The sequence below is a fragment of the Raphanus sativus genome, unplaced genomic scaffold (genome assembly GCF_000801105.2).
Source record: "Raphanus sativus cultivar WK10039 unplaced genomic scaffold, ASM80110v3 Scaffold3986, whole genome shotgun sequence".
Taxonomy (NCBI): domain Eukaryota; kingdom Viridiplantae; phylum Streptophyta; class Magnoliopsida; order Brassicales; family Brassicaceae; genus Raphanus; species Raphanus sativus.
This window is the reverse complement of record NW_026619290.1, coordinates 1-6,756: the sequence shown is the minus strand read 5'-3', so window position 1 is coordinate 6,756 and position 6,756 is coordinate 1. Positions and strand designations below refer to the sequence as shown.

At 40.6% G+C, this 6,756-nt stretch overlaps 1 long non-coding RNA gene across 1 annotated transcript; it reads left to right on the top strand.

Moving 5' to 3' along the window:
* Nucleotides 1-216: 216 nt before the first annotated feature.
* On the top strand, nucleotides 217-6,125 carry LOC130507071 (uncharacterized). Its single transcript, XR_008942197.1, has 2 exons — nucleotides 217-5,580; nucleotides 5,764-6,125. It is a non-coding gene; the product is annotated as an uncharacterized LOC130507071 (long non-coding RNA).
* Nucleotides 6,126-6,756: the final 631 nt, after the last annotated feature.

Genomic DNA, 6,756 nt, shown 5'->3' with positions numbered 1-6,756 from the left:
GAATCATTTACCTTCAAACCCTATGTCTAAAAAGCAAACTCCAATTGTAATATTTAAAAAACTTGAATTCTAAATTATAGATATGAAACTATAAACTTAATCTTTTTCAAAAATTAATCTCAGCTATGTACATCACTTAAGCTTAATTCTATATATATATATATATATATATATTATATATATATATATGTGTGGTGCCAACTATGTACAACACTTCAGATTTTGTATTATCCAACATATAAACTTCTATATCTATCCACTAAAGATAAAATATCAAAAAATACAAAAATATACACCACTTCTCGTGAGTGAAGTATTTTCGTTTGATTATCAAAACACCACTTCTCGTTATATTTTTTCCTCCTCCATATAATACTACACCAAAACAAAACAAAAAAAAATAAGTTAGATCCTCTCTGACATGACTCCCGATGAAGACTGTGTGGAATGTTTCTAGCTGTGCTTCCAGCGTGAATCCTCCGGCGTTTGCTCCTGGCGAACCTCCCCCGGCCCTCCTCCTGACCCTCCCGACCTCTCTTCGCCTCTCTCTCCTGTACACTTTCATTCCCTCACTGAAACCACTACTAATCATGTTGCTTATGGTCCTCCCCGCAAGGGATCCCGTAAGGAGACTCGAGCCCATACTACTACTGCACCTTCTCAGGAGAAGAAGCAAGTCGAAACTGCTTGCTCTGGTACCACTTCAATGGAGATAGAGCAAGACAACACAACCTTATCCATAACTGACACTGTTCCAGAAAGTAGATCTACTCCTGCTACAGTACTCACTGAAAGTTCTGAAACTTTCACAGACCAAAACTACTCAATCATCCCTCCCAAAGCCTCCTCCCCCACTCAAACCAACAAAGCTTCCAACTTTAACCAAAACACCTCCCTCCTGCCCCCATTACCTGTTACTCCCATACCAGCTATGACTATTTCAGCTCTTGAGAAAAACCCTTCTCCGAACCAAACCCTTGTTGAGAAAATGAGAACCTCTGCGGATATATCCATGTAGCGTCTTGCTCCTGTCTCCATTGCTCCGTCTGGTCGCCCATGAGTAGTCATACCTGATTCAGTTTTCAAAAAAGGAGCTGAAATCCATAAAGACTACATTATTTGCTACTTCAATGAAAGTCTCCCCCATTTAATCAGATACAGAGTGTTTTTAACATATGTGGAGTAAGGGCAAGAGACTCTAGATACATAACAATCCTATAAACCGTTATGTTCTTGTGCGGATTCAGCGTGATTACCTCAGGCATAATATTTTGGAGAAGAATATATGGTACGTTGGCGATTCGATGTTCCATACTGCTCAGTGGAGCTCCGATCACTCCAGAAATAATCCCTCTTTGAAGGCTATAAAGATCTGGGCCCATCTCACCGGTGTGCCTCTTGATCTCCGGTATGATGAAAGTCTTAGTTTGGTGACTTGTCTTGTGGGTGAGCCTAGATAAACGGATGAGCTTACAAAGAACATGGTCAGTTTAACAGTCTCTCATGTCAAAGTTGAAGTAGACTTAACTGTTCCATTACCCACTGTGGTTGAGTTCGAAAGAGAGAGAGTGGTGAAGTTGTCGAAGTCTCGGTCCACTATCCATGGGTTCCTCCCACTTGCTCCCAATGCCATGAGCTAGGCCATATAGTGCGTAATTGCCTCACATTCTCTCCTCCAGCGCCTGCATCAAAAACGAGGGAAACTTCATCATCTTAGAACAATGCAAACTCTAAAACCTCAGGAAAAAACCCAGAAAACTCCTATAAATTCCTCTACTACTAAATCATCTTTTACCCCATCCAAAGCCTCCAAAAAATACCAGAAAAGAATCCCAACCTGTTAACTTTCCTCTAGCTGTTGAACCCCCTACTGTCCAGTCTCCTCTTGAACCTCCTGATAAAACCTTAGCTACTGAGTTTCCCTCTTCCTTCTCCTCCCCTGATCATGTCCCTCATCCATCCTTAAAACGCTCAAGATCCTCTCCAACCCTCTCCCCTCCCTTAGCTCCTTCCTTCTCCAATTAAAACCATTTATTACCTATTCATAACCCGTTTCAGCCTCTCTCTTTCAACTCCCACCCCCCTTCCTTGGCTTTCCTTCTTCCTCCTTGCAACCCTGTTGTCCCTATCCCAGCTAGTTTACCTTCCTCCTCTCCTTGAGGACCCTCCAAGCCCATCCCTATAAGTCTTAACCTATTTTTTTGGAATGTCCGTGACCTAAATGATCCGGATAAGCACCAGCCATTTGTAGACTGGCTTAATATTCAAAATCCCCTTTTTGGAGACTTGTTAGAAACTCATATAAAAGAACCTCATCTAGCATCTATCCTTTTGAAGATCAGCCCTAGATGGAAATACCTATCTAACTATCTCTCGGACCCAGATGGACGCATTGTTCTCATCTGGAAAGACCCTCTGGATACTCAGCTCTTATTCCAGTCGAGGCAGTACATAACTTGCTTTATCACTGTCCCAAACCAAGCTCCAATTTACTACACTGCTATTTATGCTTCCAACCTTAGTGAAGAGAGAATGGAGCTCTGGAATGACTTGCTGCAGAATCACTCAGCAGTTGATCTTGATACTAGAAACTGGATAGTGGGGGGGGGGGAGATTTAAATCAGATTCTCTTCCCATTGAAACACTCCAGCCCATCAATTGATCAAACTGATAATCTCATGTATCAAGTTCAGGACTGCTTCCTCCAAGCTGGTCTGTTTGACTTGCGTTACCTAGGGCCATGCCACACTTGGACAAACAACCAGTCGGACTCATCTATCGTCAAAAAACTTGACCGCCTGCTTGTCAACAAACGCCACCATCCTCACCCTTGTTCCTAAGTTTCCTGGAGCGTCAAAGATAACTGAGTTCAGGCCAATCTCACGTCTTAACACATTTATAAGGTCATCTCTAGATTGCTGGTAAAAAGATTGAAACTAATTCTGCCTTCTCTTATCCTACCATGCCAAACAACTTTTGTAAAGGGAAGGCTACTCCTAGAGAACTCAGTCCTAGCAGCTGAACTAACTAATGGTTACCATAAAAACAAAGGTGCAAAGAAGATTACCATTAAAATCGATATTGCAAAGGCGTTCGACACTCTGTCGTGGGAGTTTCTGCTGTCCTATCTCCATGGTCTGGGCCTTCCACAACAGTTCCTTCATTGGCTGTCCTGTTGTATCTGCAATACAAGTTTCATGGTGGGTTATAACGGTACAGTGAATGGATATTTTAAAGGCACTAGAGGTCTTAGGCAAGGGGATCCACTATCCCCTTACCTATTTGTACTAGCCATGAATTGTCTATCTCATATGTTGAATGCAGTGGCAGCTCAGACGAGGTTCAGATTTCACACCAACTGCAAGAAAATAAAATTGACTCACCAACTGCATTACTAATGAAGATCTTTATACTGGAGCTTTTTTTCTAGCTACAGCACTGCACGGGTCGATACGCACAGCGCCTAGTATCCATCGTTTACGGCTAGGACTACTGGGAGGGAAACATCGAGTCAGTCTAGTGTGTTCTTCAGGTCCTCAAGGAGTTTGAAGAGCGCTCTGGATTAGCTATAAGCATGCAGAAAACAAGCTTTTTTTGCTTCAAGCATATCTCAAGATGAAATTAACAGAATTCAGGTATCGGCGGAAATGGCTTCTGGTAACTTACCCTTTCGATCTCTAGGTGTGCCTTTGAACTCGAGGAAACTCTCTTTATCCAGCTGTGAGCCATTGTTGCACCAGATCAAAACTCGGTTCTCTTCCTGGTCCACGAGAACTCTCTCCTTCTCGGAGAGATTGCTGCTATAAAGACTGTTATTCTAGGGATCACAACTTTCTGGTGTTCGTCATTTATTCTTCCTAAAGCATGTATTCAAAAGATCAATTCCATGTGCAGTACCTTTCTGTGGAGAGGAAATGTTGAGGCTCATAACACAGCAAAGGTTGCTTGGACAACAATGGTGAAAACGAAGGATCAAGGAGGATTAGAAGTAAAGGACCTCTAGACTTGGAACAAAGCTGCTGCATGCGTCTGATATGGCTCATCTTCTTCAGGCCACAGTCGGTTTGGGTATCCTGGTTCAAAGAAGTCATACTTAAAGGCTCTGTTAGTAACTATTGGACAACAAACCCATCTCCTAAATTTTCTTGGTTGGCAAACAAACTACTGAAGCTGAGAAGTGTGGTTTACCCCTTGATACATCTGCGAATTCAGAATGGTGAAGCCTGTAGGTTCTGGATAGATAACTGGAGTCCTTTTGGGTGTCTACAAAGTTAGTTAGATGGAGTAAGAACTCGTCTTGGCATCCCGAAAGAAGCAACACTGGCTTCCCTGCATCGGAATGGGATATGGCGTCTTCCAGCAGCTCGAACTGACTGTCAACTACAGGTCCTCTCCTATATCAAAACCATTCAATTCAACAAAGAGTCAGACTATTATGAGTGGGAGATCAATGGGAAAATTAGTGATAAATATAGCACTGGAGAAGTTTACCATTATCTTAGGGGCACAGTTTCAGGAGCTAACTGGTCTAAAGTGATCTGGTCCTCGAGATGTATTCCACGGCAGAGCTTCCATGCTTGACTAGTGGTTCAGAATAGGATCCCAAATCGCGACAGGATGATCGGTTGGGTCTGCAAACACCGTCGATATGCTTGCTGTGTAACGCACATGATAAATCTCGAGATCACCTTTATTGGGACTGTGATTTTTCGTATCAGCTTTGGAGCATGGTTGCAGACAGAAGCAGGATTCGTCCACACCGGTGATGGGAAAGCTCGCTGAGTCAGATGATTTCACATCCCCCTCCTTCGACTACCCGTTCTCTGATCCTCCTTGGATGGCAGGCCACTCAATACTGGATATGGCAGGAGTGCAACCAGCGCTTGCATGGAAACACCTATAGATCCATCGAGTCTCTCTTCTCACTAATTGATCATCAGATTAGGAACATGATCCAAAGTTTATGTGAAGTAAACCCTACGAGATCCTCCTAAATGATGCAGCAATGGATTAGGTGATGCTCTGGTCTACCTCTTCTTCTCTCTCTCTCGATCGAAATTTCTGTTGGCGTTGTTCTCAAGTTTTTTTTCTCTGCAACCGGGTTGCTCTGTACTGGGCTTTTGTTGGAATGGGCTCTTTAACTTCTGATGGGTTGGTATTATATGAGTTTCTAGAGCTAGGCTCTATTACTATTGCCTTGGGTTTTTATAAAACATCTTATTTTTCTGCATTTTAATTTAAGAAAGCCAGTCAAAAAAAACAAAAAATTATTAATAATCTGAACTCATTATCTATTGGTCAAAACACCTGTGTATGGATTACTATCTTGACTATTGATATTTTTAATCCAAGGGTCCGAAATAAATCTTCTCTCTCTCTCTCTCTCTCTCTCTCACACACACACACACACACACAATTCTCTATGTATATCACCATCTTCAATCTCAGTTTCTCTCTGTACACAATCACTAACAATCTCCGCCTCCGATTTTGGTGTTAATAGATCCGACATATCTAATTATATGTCGTCATTCACCAAAACCGCTTCAACTTCAAACCAATCTTCAAACTCTATTCCTCGTATCCTCTCTTTCCCTAAGTTTCTCTTTTCTTTTCAGTTTCTCCATAGAAGTTGAACATAGTGTTTCTTATTTCTCAATTTTCTAAACGTTTTGAATTCCTAAATTTTGAATATTTTATTTGTTTGTGTTCATAAAACTGGATTTCATGGACCCTCCTCTCTTCCCATTCTCCTTGACGAAGTGAAACCTTTCTCCTCTTCCTGTCGACGAAGTGCAGATGGAGCAAGATCCTATAGCTCACACGAAAGAGACGGATTGGAGATGGAGGAAGGAAACGAGACGAATGAAGAGGCTGCAGAGGCTGAAGACCAGATCTGGCGGAGAGCAGGACGATGGAGGACGTGGCTGACGGCGTGACTGAAGCTTCTATGATGGAGGAGGAGTTAGTGATAGAGGCGACCGGAGTAAGCAAACAGAGGAATTAGGGTTCTGTTAGGTTTAACTTTTTTCTGTTTATTTTTTTGGTTTACATGTAAACCAAATTTGAATTATTTTTATATGTAAATTTTTTTAATTTATGAATCACGTATAATTCAATTTTAATTTATAATTGCAATTTCGATATATATAATTTTTTTTTAAAATTATTTGTATTTTTTATTTTAATAATATATACAACAACAAAAATTAAACCGCTAGTATATACAAAATAACGGTAGCACAGCCAAAAAAGCTACTTAAGTGACAAACCTATTATCGCGGCCGATGATACATTGTACCTAATAACGCTATGGTATCGTTTAGGGCTGGGCAAAAAATCCAAACCCGAAAAACCGAACCGAATTCGATCCGGAAAAATAGCACCGAACCCGAACCGAAATTGATTAAATATCCGAATGGGTTCAAAATTTTGGTATTTAAAGAACCAAAACCGAACCCGATCCGAACCGAAATATTTTGGGTACCCGAATGTATACGAAATAAATTTATATAGTTAAATATATACGTTGTTTTATATATAATGTATATTAAAAATATTACAATATAAAAGATACCTTTAAGTTTTCCAAAATACTCGGAAAATATATGCAAATAGTCAAAAGTGAATGTTTAAAATAGCTAAAGTATACTGAAAACACCAAAATAGTTAAATATCTATTGATTTTTTATCCAAATATTCAAAGAAAACCAATTTATATGTTAAATTAAGGTATTTTGACATATATGTTATGAA